Source organism: Magnolia sinica, chromosome 3 (genome assembly GCF_029962835.1).
Source record: "Magnolia sinica isolate HGM2019 chromosome 3, MsV1, whole genome shotgun sequence".
NCBI lineage: Eukaryota > Viridiplantae > Streptophyta > Magnoliopsida > Magnoliales > Magnoliaceae > Magnolia > Magnolia sinica.
The window spans coordinates 7,479,331-7,495,225 of NC_080575.1; the positions used below are offsets into that span (position 1 = coordinate 7,479,331).

Consider the following 15,895-nt stretch of genomic DNA (forward strand, 5'->3'; position numbering starts at 1 on the left):
ATTCATTCATTCAATTACAATCCTTCATTCAATTGATTACAATTACAATTACAATAATGCTGAAAATACAAATCTCAGTGAGTCTGTGTGCACTCGCATATGGTCAGGTGCATCCTTCATCCACCATGGATAGAAAATGGATGCGAGTATCAGTAGTCCACCTGCACATCCGACAGCTATACCGATAACTTCTCCTGTGCGTCTTCTGTAATTATTCGAGGGCGAACCATCATTAAAGGACTCTACAACATAAAAACAAAGAATCAGTCAATTGAAGAAGGAAGAAAACTAAATGCAAGGAAAACATAGAATTCCCTTATGTAAACTGAATTAATGCTCCAAACAGCGTTCCCATAAACAAATTTTCAAAAAAGACATCATCCAAACATGCTATGAAATAAATTTTCGGACTAAAAATGCACCTAACACCGTTGAATAGTGTTTTTAAGTGTTATTGAATCCCACCCTGAGGTTTGAATTGCTGCTCATTTTGAAATCAATAGAATTTGAATCATTATTTTAAAAACACTGAGCATATGACTAGGGTTGTCAATGGGCCGGACCTAGGGCTGGCTTCAGCCTGGACTCTAAACTGGTAGGGTCGAGCCGTCAGGATGGTCCTATTAAAAATTTATTTTTGCTTGGCCTGGGCCTGACTCATTGACAGTCCTACATGTGACCAGCAGGCAACAAATTGATGTGCGTATTTGAATGCGAAGACATAACTATATTTCACACCATAAGAAACGGGAGAATAGAACTTACTCCTTATTGGATTCTTCGATCTTTTCAACGTATTGGTTAGTTCCAATGATATCCTCAAGATACTCAAGAAACCCTTCATCGTGAGGACTTGAGCCTTTGGCTTCATTAGAGAAATTTACTTGACTTCACCTGAAATTTTAATGATAAAGAAATTGAAAGAGAAGATAGATTTTGACAGTATGATAATTTTTTTGCAAGTAAATAGACCTTTTTAAGCCATCAGCCCATCACCTACCTGAAGAATAAAAAAACCGATTGTTGTCCAAGTCTACTCCTTTTCCTTTCAATTTCTTAGTGACCTCTGTAAAATTACTTCCATGGTCATTTATGTAGTACTTTGAAGAGTTGTCTCGAAATGCAACTCTAGTAATGACAAAGTCACTTCCTGCAACAGCTTCATATGTTCTATCATCCTACAAATGATCATGGCATTCATAAATTGGAATGACCATTGGGGAAAAAAAAGACAGTGAAAGAAGTGCATCATGTATGACCATTTTCTTTTCTTTTCCTTTTTCTTAACGAATTAATAAAAACTCGAAGAGGAATGAAATTGACACTAAAGGAATGGTCTCACCATATCGATTATCTCCTGAAAGTGAACAAAAACGCCTGCACTGTCCAAGTTTTGGTGTTTGGTAGAACTGTGTATCAACTCTGAAACTTTATTCAGGCGTATCTTCACGTATCACAAACAAAAACCAGCATCAATGCAACTAATAACATGGTTAAAAAATCAAAATTATATAAGGGCTTGATGAGGGCCCCAAGTACCATCAATTCCGTACTCAGTCAAGTACTTGATTGAATTTTCCGAATTAAATCATGGCTGGACCCCTAGCCATCTATATAGATACGTTATCTGGTGTGACACAGCTGCAGCTCCCAAGCTTTCACAAATGAGCAAACTGCACTTACTGCAGCTTTACTTCGACTCCTTAGGGTTCTGTTTCCATGATGAAAGAAAACTAGCAAATTAGTGAATCTAGGACATTTATCATATTATAATCCAATTAACACCACCAGAATATATTTACAAGCTATGATGAACTTCAACAATAGAAGACAAACCCGCTGAAGTCAGGAGAGCTGTATGATACAATTTATTCATCATTCCACACAAAAGAATCAAAATTTGAAATGATCAGGTAATTAAAAAATACTGCCACCATGTATAATATCACTGCAATTATGATAATGAGCTAAACTCAAGATTCAATTGGTTTGAAAGAGAACAGAGTAAGTGAAATACTGATATACTTGTCAGCGTTATAGAGCGATGAGGTAATGAATTAATCACCTGGTGAGGATTTCGGTCTATGATTGACTGCTCCTTGAATTTTAGCTTACACGAATATTCAGAACTTCCTTCTATTCGCATGGTACCATAGTGATCGCAGTAGAGCTTTCCCAGAATAAGGTTGTAAATGGAAGTTGTGACCTAAAGGAAAAAATAAAAAAGAAATACACATTTCAACTTGAACCCTATGAGGAAACAAATGTTACTATAATACTATTTTCATTCATGATTTTCATACCTTGCTCCACTGAAAAACTTCACCATCATCAAACTCGAGAGTTAGAAGACCAACGGGATCAAGCTGGATACATTTTCCAAACAGGCCCAAACACATTTTCTAAGATACATTTTCTCCTTGCTATTATTCCTGTTTGTTTAGAGAGAGAACCCAATAAAAAGAATGGGAAAGGATGAGAATTCCCCTGATGTAACAGTTTCTACTGTTTGAGAAACCAAGAAAAGGGAGAAATGGATCTTGTTTTCCTAGCTTTTCATCATAAAACAAGTAAAACCATTTCCCAGAAAACCTGTTAAATATAGATTTCCACAGTAATGAGAAATCACTCTCAATGTTTGACTCTCAACCTTTTAACATTTCCATGGTAAACAACACTCGTAACCATCAGGTTGCCTACGACTAGCCCCTTTGGTCAGATGTGGGGTCTTTGCAATGAGTTTTGAGTTATCTTTGAAGTTTGTAAATTGCTTGGAATTTCCATAGAGTTTTCTAATTTAGGTCAGTTAGCCCAATGAGCAAGTTAGCTTGGATGAAAGAGTCAAGGAAACTAGAGTTAGCATGTTTTGTTTAGGAAGTTAGACTTTAAGCACCACAATTAGATACAATCAATGGCTTGCATTTTACAATGAGCTTTAGAGTTCGTCTTAGGACTGTTTCTAAATTCTTTTATAAAGAGTCTAGAAATATGCTTGGAGATGCCATATTGTAAGGAGAAACTTATGTAGATATGTTGCATGGGTGGTGGAAGGAGAAACTTATGTTTATAAATTGAGATCCATAAGACATCTGCATTGAGATCCATAAATTGAGTTTGCATTGAATAATCAATCATTCTTCCATTCAAATTAAATAAATTAACAATTAAAGAAGATCTCACCGAAAGCCATGAAATAAATGAATGAAAATCTCAAATTTCAAATTTTCAGATCCAATCGCCATGCACCCAAACATAGAAGAATTGTTCTGCATGTATGACAACAAAATATGCTTGAATCTGAAAAATGCAATTAAAGAAAAATGTGATTGTTGCAAAGTTTCAAAACTACATGTGTGAAACCAAAACTATGGAAGAATTGTTTCATTGTGTGAAAGAACCATTTGTCATGACAACAGAACATCTAGTCGCAGAAAACCAGATTCCACTAGCAGCTCCAATCCTCCCACATGCAACATCCGCCTGAAAGAACGGGCATAACCGTCATGCTTGAGCAATCAAAACTGGAATGTACAAGTAAAACCATAAAATCAGAGATACTGCACTTTCAAGATCTCCTCCATAGTTAACAATCTTATTCTAAAGCCCTTCTCCCTCCTCATTTACTTAGGCTTGGGATCGGCAATGCAAGGAGTTGCATTGGCGGAGTTAAAAAAGGACTTAGGCTCCGTTTGGTTTGAAAAAAATAAAATGTATTCATAAATACTAATGTGATGACCAAATGGAGCCTAAGACCATAAATAAGTTCAAATATAGAGTACAAAATTCATTCAATATTTTTTTTTAAAAAAAAAACATCTAGTGTAACTAGAAAGAACATGCAGACTATAACTATGTTGAATTATAGAGTGCTAAATTAATTCAAAATTAAGAAACAAACAAGCCAAACATCATATAAAGTAACAAAAAATAAAAAAATGCACACTACGCGTTCAATTATAGAGTACCAAATTTGTTCAAATTATTGAATTGTCAAAGACTCCTTCCCTCATTGCCCAAATGATCCCAGACCGGCCTTTCCAAGTGTAAATGCGAACCATCTTCTTTCCACAAAGGAGCGCCAGGTTGTATAACCTCAATCAGGACAACAACAAAAGCTCCATCCTCCAATGGTTCGCAATGGACAATTGCATTTGGATTAACTTCGTGTACTTGACCACGAGCAACTACACCACGTTTTCCAAAACCAAGCAAGTCACATTTCTAACCGATATATATAATATCCGGCTACATTTACACATAAAATGACATTGGTATTGTTATTGTTTATAATATAATTGTAAGCTCAATACAGTAAAAAAATTATACTTGCATACCAACGATGCCTGAGTAGATCTAGCGGTTGGTGGTGATGAGAGATTTTGAGTATACCATCCCTCTTTCTGCATATCCACCCAGGCCTTTATATTAACCAATGTTTTCTTCATTTTTGGGTTCATGCCATAAAATGAGCTGGGGGGGGGGGGGCAATAGGATCCTTATTTTAAATATATTTTACAGTCAACCTTTTCTTGTAATTCCTCCACGCTTCATTGATGCGTTGTGTAATGTAATTAAGACTTGCATCCCAACATTGACCCTCAAACTCATAAAACTGTGATAATTTTTTTGTGACCATATGAATGTGTTCACGAGGCACCTGATGAAAGTCCGTGTATATGATCGGGATATGAGAACGGGTGAGGACACCCGACATGCGATACAAAGTCTCTGTGATCGGAACAGTCCACATTCGGTTGTGTGTATTCATTCGTCTCTAGGACTTTTTTCCTATCATCTCGTTCTCTCTCTAGTATAAGATGCAGTCATTTGGACAAGCATGGATTTTCACATAATCAAGACCCAACTTTATAATGATCTTCTTCGCGTGGTAGGTATTAGTTGGGTCCTTGTTACCAAAAGGTAACACTTTCTTTAGTAGTTGAAGGAGCTCTGTAAAGCTTTTTTCACTCTGTCCATGATTCACCTTTAATTTGAAAAGTTGTACAATGAAAGTCAGCATGGTGAAATCTTGGCCCCAGGGTATAGCTTAGTCATTGCGTCTCATAGATTTACTTCAAACTCATTAGTTTCATTTTCTCCAAAGACGCCTTCGACTACAGGGGTCACATTCGGCCCATCCCGTACAGCTTCATCTAGGTTATTACCACCAAGTTCTTGAACGATCGCATTGTAAACCTCATGTAAGTTCGGGACACTATAGTATTGTTGGGAACTTGATTCACGTCCAGCACACTTAGGTGATACATGCTCCCCATGCATGTTTCAAACCCTATAGCTTGGGTCGAATCCATTTTTCATTAGATGTATTTCCAAATCATCATAAGAATCCAGAAAACGTGCACATCTGCAAGTGGTGCATGGACAAGGAACGGTTTCTTTACTAGGAAGGTTTCCTTATGCAAACTTTGAAAAACTTCTTATTCCAGAAATAAAACGTGGGTCTGGGAAATTTAGTGCCATCCACTCCCTATTCATTACAACCGGATCCCGATTAACCAAGGGGTCCATTTTCAACCTGAACCTTACCAAAAATTATAGTTGGAAATTAGCCACATGCACCATCCTCCTCAAAGTTGGAAATGAAGGAAGTGCTATCAGATGATTGAACCCAGACAGATATTATCTACCAAATATAGTGTATTAAGGAGTTTGCAATCATTGATCCAAAGTTTTTGTGACCCTCAAGAAGTATTTAATGGCATGCGTTCAAACACCATGTTTCCTATAGTGTGGTCCACCTGAGATTTGGATCTACTTCATTTTTGGTTCATGCCATAAAATGAGCTGGAAAAATGTATGGACGGCATGAATATACAATACACATCAAAGTGGGTCCACTGCTGCCGCTTGGTTGAAAATGGTGGTACCTGACTTTGCTAATGTGATTGGGGGATGAACCCAACTCTACATGCCAAGGGCCCGCCATGATGTTTCTTAGAAATCCACCCGATCCATCTATTTTACCATATCATGTTAGGAGGTGGGCCTAAAATTGAGGGGGATCCAAAGCTTAAGTGGGCCATATTGAAGGAACAATGGAGACTGAATGACTACCATTGAAATCTTTTTGAGACCCACTATGATGCTTATATTCCATGGTATTTTTATTGTGAAAATAATTTCTTGTGATGTTTGGGATCCAGTGAGTTTTGTTATGGTAATATAAACATAAGAAGAAATTCAACCCCCTGGTGTAAAAGGTGTAGGTATGGTGAAACACGTGTATGTATATAGAGTGGGGGCCTACCACTGATTTGTGCTGAGGTCCACCCAAGTTTCAGATTGGCTTGATTTTATCATTTATTTATTTTTTTGTGTGCCATCATCTGGGGCAGGTGTTTCATATCAATAGATGGGATGACATACACAAAATGGTGGGCCCTCTATGAAAATCAAGGGTGGGAATCCCCTCTTAACTGTTTCTACTTGTGGATGTATGTGTCATACCAATTCCTGATTGTCATTATGTGGAAGGGGAAAAAATGTGTTTCTGCGCCTAAAAAAAAAAAAAGCAGAAGCAATTTTAATTTTGACGGTGTTGGTAATGTTTCGAAAGGTTCAAGGAAAATTCTATCTTAGAATTGACCCTCTGGGTGAGGGTGCGAAATGGCGCCGGACGGTTGGCCAAGAGATATATTCTCCACTTCTTCTAGCATTCACACAACAGGTGAGAGAAAAGTTGACTTGTTTCAAGTGTTACTAGTTATGGATTTGCTAAAGCTGTGTTTGGAGATCAGGAGTTCTTTGGGTGGGCAGGATTCTTTTCTGCCCAAACTGATATTGGGAATGTTTGAGGTTGGACTTGAAACATTCAAAATATTCATTTGGGAGGAGAAGTTGGAAAACAGAATCCATAATGAATTGCAATCCCTTCCCAAAATATTGTTTTGTTAGTCGTGGCATATGCACATGCTAAACTTTAGTGATTGGTTCCCATTTTGTAGGATGGAGATAACTAGACAAGTTCTCATGTAACAAATTTCTCAGCAATGGAGCCCTCCTACAGCTTACCCGATAAAGTTGCAATGCTTACCCTTCAGGTATGTGTCTTTTCATTAAACATGAAAATCCAATTCCCACATGGATGTTATGTTGAATGTTGCAAAAGCAAAGAAAAAGGTATTATACAATCCTCAGGCCATAACTCGATAGGTTGTGTGGTACCTACGTTTCGGGTTTTTAGTTTGTACAAGTGGGGCTCATGGTTTAATGGTCAGCCGATGATATGACAGGCCTCACGCTAGATAGCCCATGCACCAAAACTCTCCAGGTTGACTGCTCTCGACTCATTAGCTACTTGTCTAGAAGGCCCCCTAACATAAGACATGACAGCTATAGCTGCTCACAACAGACCAGCTATGCCCTTATCCTTAAAGGCACCAAGCAAGCATTGCTAGCTGGAAAGGGTTGCACTTGGGCTGTATAATATTTGGCCTTTTTCTCTGTTGAATGTGAACCATTGACTCTATTTGTTGACTGCTTTCTAAGGGTAAGGACTCCTATCTGAGGGAATTTTTGGTTCATGGACCACTACATGGTGGGGCCAAAATATCAACTCGTTGGATCACTGGATCTGGGTCCCACTTGACCCTACTCATACAGAGTCTAAAGACTGAAAGCCCAAATGAGACTGTACAACCTTTTGGTCCAAGCATTCTATAATACCTCAAAAAGTTAAGGATGGTGCAATGAATGAATTATCATTGTTAATGCAATTGATGTATAAACCAAAGTACCTAACAGAATAGCTGTAATGAACTTGAGTGCTTAGATGAAATGTTCAAAACCAATGAGTAACTATAAGTACATAAAGACTAAAGAATCTAGTAAAATTCTAATAGAATCTTAAACAATCATAACACAACAACCAGAGATAGAACACTGACCAACTATTCCTCTTCTCCAATAGAAAACAAAATCAACAGTATCTTGACCCTTTCAGGTAATAGTTTCTGGCCCAAAACACAGGACACTCCACACCCAACGAAGGTGTCTTTATGACAATGTTAGTGGTTTTGGAATTTTTAGTATTCATGATGTTGAGGTAACTTTGTTAAGAGATATAGATTAACTCATGATATGGCATGTTCAATGGCATTTACGAATGTAAGCTTGAAGAGGGTTTTCAGGGAGTACAAAACCAAATATGTGAGCTATTTCATATCGTCAACAAGGGATTTCTTCTCTATTGCATTAATCTAAGCATACCTGTAAAGCAAAGAAAAAAGGGAAGGGTAGGCAGATTTGGGTGGGGTTTATTTGAGTATCTATGTAACCATCTCTGGTACACGGATTCCATCCTTCAAAAAGGGAAAACATATAAAACACTAACCATAGAAACAAAGGAAGGGAAAAAAAATCAAATACATGTCTATGGATTCTTTAACTTCTTCAGCAATAGAGAAATGGCGCTGGAAGTAGCGGCAGGGGTAGGCAGATTTGAGGGGGGTTTATCCTCTATGGCAGCGGCAGTGAGATCGAGTTGGGATTACGATTTGGGTAGGCGATTTGAACAGGGGCTGCGATTTTGACAAGGGCAAGGACTGTGATTTGGGGAGCAGCTTCACGGCTTCATTGGAGAGAGAGGGAGGAGAATGAGATGGTGGAGATGCCTTGGAGAGAGGGAGATGAGAATGAGAGAGATGGAGCAGGTGAGGAAGGGAAAAAGGAGAATCGGGAGCAGAGATCGGTAGAGAGAGAGAGAGAGGGTTAGGGCCTGTTTGGATGCCTGTAAGTTGGGTAAGTGGGAAGTTACTTACAGGGAAGTCACTTACAAGTAGCATTTGTGGGAGAAAAATCACCTGTAAGTAACTTACAACCTGTAAGTCACTTACAGGCAAATCTACCAAAAAACTGCAGAGGGATGGGGGTGGGAAGTCACTTCCTTGTAGGTCACTTACAGGCTCAACGGTCAGATTTTTAAAAAGAGGGGAAGAGGTAGAAACGCACCAACCCACCAAATCTCTCTCCGTCTCTGCAATCTCTCACTACAATTACTGCCTTCCGTCTCTTCTCCTCCTAAAACGGTAGGGTTTCATCTACCCTTTGAAAACGGGAGTGGTTTGACGTTACTCTATAAAGCACGCTAGTATCTAAACAGTCACTTATACGCACCTGTGTATTTTTTCACACGTGTCATGGGCCTCTAATCTGAACGGACCATGTGATGCAGCATCCCATGAAACCGTCAGGGACTATGGCCTATGGTTGGTGATTTTGTAGATCGTTTATCTGGTTGGTCGCACTGTGGCCTGTGGTTGGTGATCCTGTGATGTACTCGCAGTGTTGGTGAATCTCTTAGATTGCACAGTTAGAATGCAAGTAATTTAACGATCTACATTAGTGTTTGTGAATCTCTTAGATCTTGAGCATGAAACTCCTCATTAGACAATGAGAAAAACTTTGATGATAGAGTGGGATTGATGATGCGCTGGCCCTTGGAAATTACATCAGATTGCACAGTTGGAATGCAAGTAATTTAATTACTAGATTTTCTATTAATGTTTTTAAGTTTATTCTCAATGTTTAAATTGAGTTATTACTCCATATTATAGATTTTTTGAATTCGTGGGCCCACTTTTATAGCCCACTTGATGATTGTTTTAGCTTAATAAATATCTCAAATATTCATCTTGATGGGCTTAACAAAATAACATATTTGATCCCATGTTTTTTTATATGATTATAACATTTTAGAACGATTCCCCAATCTAAGATATGCTCGATGTGAATATACAGCTTTCTACCTGTAAGTAACTTATAGGTTATCCAAACAGAAAAAGTAACTTACCTGTATGTGACTTACAACTTACATCCAAACAGGTTACCTGTATGTAACTTTCACCTGTAAGTCACTTACAACTTAAAAGAACTTACAGGCATCCAAACAGCCCTTTAGGGAACGGAGAGAGGAATGGGGTTTTGGATGGGCGCGGATTTGTTTTGAGCATGCGCCCATTGTGGGCGTCGAATTTCAATAATATACCCCTGATCGTAAGAACGGTTGAAAAGATATCAAAGTTACATGGCCCCCAAAATGATGTATTTATTATATCTATACCGTTCATCAAATTGGCAAGATCATTTTAAAGCATTAGCCCAAAAATGAATGATATACAACATTCAAATGTACAACCCAACAAATATGAGTGGGACAATGATTGTCACCGTTAAAATATTTGTAGGGCCCACCATAACGTTTATTTTCCATCCAATCTCTTCCTAAAGTCATACAGACCTAGATGAAGAGGAAAACAAATACTGAGCTTCCCTCTCTCCTTTCTGCAGTGTGGTCCACTTGATATTTGGATCTGGCTTATTTTTAGTCTCAAGTCTTGCAAAGAGCTCTCCAAATGTAGAGACAGTTTGGATATAACACGTATCTCATGGGGGCCCACAAAACTTTGTGACGTCAACACATCAGCCAGGTAAGTGGTGATGAGTGGTACACCAGCCAATCCGCTATGGAGGCGGATTACGTCCTACCCCTGCCGGTCTCAGCTGTGAACCGGCAGGAGCTTTGAGTGACCACCCTGATGTATTAGTTTTATATATACCGTTCATCCATTTTTCTTTGACATTTTATGAGATAGGACCAAACTTTAGGAAGATTCAAGCCTTAAGTGGACCACACCACAGGAAGCAGCGGTTGTAATGATTCTCACCGTTGAAACTTTTTTAGGGCTCACCGTGATGCTTATTTGCCATTCAAATTATTCATAAGAACTGATGAAGATAAAAAACACAAATATTACCTCAATCCAAAACTTCTGCAGTGGACCACATTATAGGAAACATTTTTGAATCAACGTCAACCATTAAAAACTTTTTGGGAGCCATAAAAGTTTTGGATAAAGTTGATCTCTGTGTTTTCCGTTCACATGGGTCTGTATGACCTAATTAACAGATTGGATGTCAAATAAAAAGTAGGCCTTAGGAGGATTTTAATAGTGGACATCCAATCACTCCTGTTTCAATATGGTGTGGTGCACCTGAGACTTATATCCATATATTTTTTGGTATCGAACCCTAAAATGATTTTTAAAAATGAATAGACGGCATAGATAAAACATATACTTCATAATGGGGACCACAGAGCACCAACCACTATCCCGACCATAGTCAAACCGCCTCCACGTGAAGCTCGCATTCATACGGGCACTGACGCGGATTTCATGCAAGAAAGCTGCGATGATGCTTAGGTGGGGTCCACCGTGATGTTTGTGTTTTGGATTCAGTTGAATTTTAGAATTACGCATCTTTAAATGATCTGAAAAAACAGATGGACGGATTGGATTTCTAACAAACATCACGGTTAGCCCCATTTAAACATATCCCAAATCCGCGTCCAGTGATTTCGCGGCCGCACCGGATCTGGTATCGTTATAAAAATATATTTTCACTTCTCTTCTAAGTAGGTTATACCACAATGGCTGCCAAATCTCAATCTTGCCCTAACCTTCTTTTTGTACCCCAGGCGCAACCTAGCCCGGGAACCCCACTCCAACCACCCTCACCCTCTCCCAAATCGTCATATTATTCTTCTTACCATTCTTATTCATTTTAGGAATTGCCTTTTTAATTGATTCCTTTTCCCCGTCAATCAATGAAATGTCTTCATACACCGTCACCTCAGCCAACGTCGATCCCTTCAACATCTCCTCGTTGCAATTGACCGCCGCCTGGAATATCCCCATCTACGAACGAAGATATGTACTTTGATCGTGTCCAGTCATCCATATACTATGGGTCCTACCTCTTATCAGAGGTCTCCATCCCTTGCTTCTTTCTGGGATCACAGAGGCATAAGACTCTCCAAGACCGCCTCATGGCCCACTCGAAGAGCTTGGATGTGGATGTGGCCGAGTCCATGGTCAGGGAAAGGCTATTACGTGGGGCTGTCGATTTCCGAGTTGAATTGCTTGCTTGGACAAAGTATATCAGTTGTACGCGTTATCGTTCGCGGTATGGGGGGTCTAACAAATATGTTTCCGGCTGGACGAAGTTCAACATTTCCTGTGATAATGTGACGGTTGAATTCCCGGCTACGCATGATGTGGGGCCGGGCGTTATGTTGGGCCCACATCGGAAGTGCAGTGTCTTAGTGGATGAAAAGACTAAGAAACCGGACTGTGTTTATCTCTCCTCCTTTCTTTTCTTTTTCTTTTATTCGTTTAACTGCCTGTAAAGTCCTTAAGTTGATATACACCCGTGATATGTGGGGTCCACCGACTATTGCCCTACATGCTAAACCTCCTTTAACATATTCAATGCCTTTCTCCACTGTGAAAACTACTAATATTTCTTTTTTATCCTGAAAAGTAGCAGTAGTATGTGCCACTGCTATTTTATTTTATTTAGTTATAAAAATTCTCTTTAAATACTGCTAATATCTTAATTTAATTATTAAACATTGAGTAGCGAGTATTCGAGCCAACTTATGTGGCGAACTCTCTATGCCCAACTTCTTGTAGCAATTTTTTTGCTGCTTCTTTTTTATAGATTTTAGGATAGGATGTTGTGTTAGACTTCTACGTATTGATTTGTTTTTTAATATAAAGACTATTGTGTGATTGACTAATTGATACTCTTTTCATTTTCTCCTCGGGAGATATATATATATAGAGAGGGAAAATGTATATGCGCTCAACCTCACGAGTCCGTCACATGAGGTCGAGCTGTGTGGGCCCCATCGTGATGTGTTTCGAACATCTACCCTATCAGTCAGATGCATCATTCCATCGTGGGCCTAGCTTTCAAAAATCAAGTCAATCCGTAACTTTTGTGGGCCACACCACATACAGAAGTGGAGAGGGGCCGTGCACCATTAAAACATTCATATTCATTTTTTGGGCCCACTGAGATGTGGTTTGCAAATCCATCCCATCCATCATGTGTGTCCTACTTGGATGAGGGTTCAGACCAAGTTTCAGACGCATGCAAATTTCAGGTGGCCCCACCAAGTGCTTTTATATGTTTTAACGGTGTCTTTACATGATTTTATATGGTATGGCCCACCTGAGTTCCGTATACGGCTGATTTTTGGGATATCCCATAATTTAAAGGGGACCCATCAAATGCACGGTGTTGATGGTCGACACGCATCACGGTGGGGTCCACACAGCTCGACCTCACAGGAGCTTATCGTGAGGTCGAGCGCATAGTACCTTTTCCCACACACACACACACATATATATATAACTTCAACAAAGCGAGCTATTCTTGAGACAAAACCTGTCCCAGTCCAACTTTCTACAGATAAAATGACTAAAATACCTGTTAAAGTTCACCTTTTTCATTTATGTTTATATTGTCGGAATTATAGGCTACACATAGCATATGTCCATCAGGCAATGCAATGATTGGATTAGATTGTTCGCATGATCATCAAAGTGGGACCCACACTATTGTTGAGTGCACACAGTTATCATGTGTGTGAACGCTTCTCTCCAAGTGATTTAGGAGTCATGGGATTGGGAAAATCCTATGATGGGTGGGATTTTCTCATGACTTGTCTTGATATAAAGAAGTGTTCGGTCCCCTAATCTACATACCATTGGCATTATGCACCCATTTATCTTCCCATTACAGAACCTAGGAAGGCATAGGTGTGGTATAGGCATAAGACTGAAAGACACCACATCATCCAGCAATCCATACAGATGGAAAATATGCATTCAAAACTGCTAAACGCCCTAGATTTGATGCTTTTAGTAGATGGTAGAATACGCAGTGATTCTAACATATATCTTTTTGCTTAAAAGATAAGGACATTGCAATAAAATCAATTGCTTGAAATAATATTCTAATTTATTTAGGCTGTATGTGAAATTAATTTTGTTTTATCCCCTTTACCATCTGGTTGTGGGCCACAAATGGGAATTTCAAGTCCTCCAAGCAATTTGGGCTGAAGCCAGGAACCTTGGGCTTGCACATTACATTATACTGGATTCGAGGAAATACTATGTGCTGAGTTTTGAGCTTGGCAAGTAGGCACAAGCTTCCATGATCTGGACTAGTCTGTTTAGTCTCATTCTACAAAGAGTAGTATAAAAAATAAAAAATAATAAAAAATAAAAAATCTCAATAGGATAATCTTAATATTCTAATTAGTGGCATAAAAATATGTAATGGTCAATGTTCAACTAAAAAAGTTTCCAAGGTTTGAGGGTAGCAAGTTTAAAATTTATGTGAGTTTGGATGACTCTGAGTCACAGTTAGCTCCATCAAACTTGCATAGTTGGTCATGGACCTTATGACTCTTTTTGAAAAAATCGATAAATCCTCAAGTGGGCTCAGCTAAAATATTCCTTATTTGCATATTGGATTGATGTTTTACAACAGGCTTTCCATGCTGGCATTCCAAGATATAGGGATCATGGATTTGTTTACATGAGAAGAAAAGGACTAAAGAGAGCATGTTATGAAAAATGAGGTTTCTTTCCAATATACAGGTGTTGGTAAAATCTTAAAAGAGAGAGAAGGGCCTCCTAGTTTCATTGTTGGGGAACATGACTCTTGGAATTCCGATAATTTCTTCTTGTGCTTGTAATTTGATGCAGCTCTCCTCACAGTTCATGGGATGATCAGGGCCATTGATCTGGTGGTCCAGTATGTGGATGTGCCATGTACAAGAAAGCAAGGAATTGGAGTGTCCCTCAATCAGCTGCCTGCAAAAAGGAATGGTTGGGGATGGTCGGTGTTTGACCCTGCAGAACTCATGACTGTATCACTGTTGTCTGACTGCAATGTTTGGCCTATGGTTCATCCAATTGTTGGATGGAACTTAAATGATGGAACTTAATTAATGATGAGAGGCAATTGCTAGCATTTCTCTATTCATATATTTTTATTTTTTATTTTTTCTTAGGTATCAACCAAATAAGTGGCCTAGCTTTCATACTTCCTGATTGTTCTTCTTGATTGCTAATGGCTGCTTAATGGGCAGTGTTTGTATTAGATTACGTGTTACATTAAGAACTATGGCAGGTTGGGAGATATGTACTTTGACCGTGTTACTATGGGTCCCACCTCCTATCACAGGTCTCCATCCCTTGCTTCTTTGTGGAATCACAGAGGCATAAGACTCTTCAAGACCGCCTCATGGCCCACTCGAAGAGCTTGGATGCATGTGGATGTGGCCGAGTCCATGGTCAGGGAAAGACTATCACGTGGGGCCGTCGATTTCTGAGTTGAATTGCTTGCTCTGACAAAGTATATCCAGTTTCCTTCCGGCTGGATGAAGTTCAATATTTCTTGTGACAATGTGACAGTTGGATTCCCGGCTATGCATGATGTGGGGCCGGGCGTTATGTTGGGCCCGCCTCGGAAGTGTAATGTCTTAGTTAATGGAAAGATTAAGAAATGGGAGTGAATGTACATCTCTCCTCATTTCTTTTCTTTTTCTTTGTTTTATTTTTCTCATATGTGTTGTTTAGATGCCTGTAAAATCCTTATGTTGTAAAGTTTTTACGGTTACTACAACACAATAGTTGATATACACTCATGATATGTGGGGCCCACAATAATGTGTACGATACATCCAATCTCTCCATCATTGTGACACCCTGTACCTTTTAGTACTCGGTTGTAAGCGTGTAACATTTACCTTTAGTCTAGCCTAAGTCGTACTACTATGAATAATCTCCAACCATTCATTCATCGATTTTCAAGATGGACCGCCAAACCATCAGATCCACCATTCGTTTGGTTTACAATGTTCCGTCATACAACCCATCATTCGAAAACACAAATCGGATTATCTGGGGGTTCATATTAAACTCCCATATCACCCATAAACATTCTTTACTATCCCTAGAGTGTTTGAATAATCAATAGGCCAAGATTTAATAATTAGATGTTCATGTAATATGGC

The 15,895-nt window shown here is 39.0% G+C and overlaps 1 long non-coding RNA gene across 1 annotated transcript; it reads right to left on the reverse strand.

The window, feature by feature from the left end:
• On the reverse strand, positions 1–1,626 carry LOC131241413 (uncharacterized). The gene is made up of 4 exons (XR_009169018.1): positions 1,343–1,626; positions 1,001–1,178; positions 766–894; positions 1–242 (listed from the first exon to the last, which is right to left on the reverse strand). It is a non-coding gene; the product is annotated as an uncharacterized LOC131241413 (long non-coding RNA).
• Between the last annotated feature and the right edge of the window lie 14,269 nt (positions 1,627–15,895).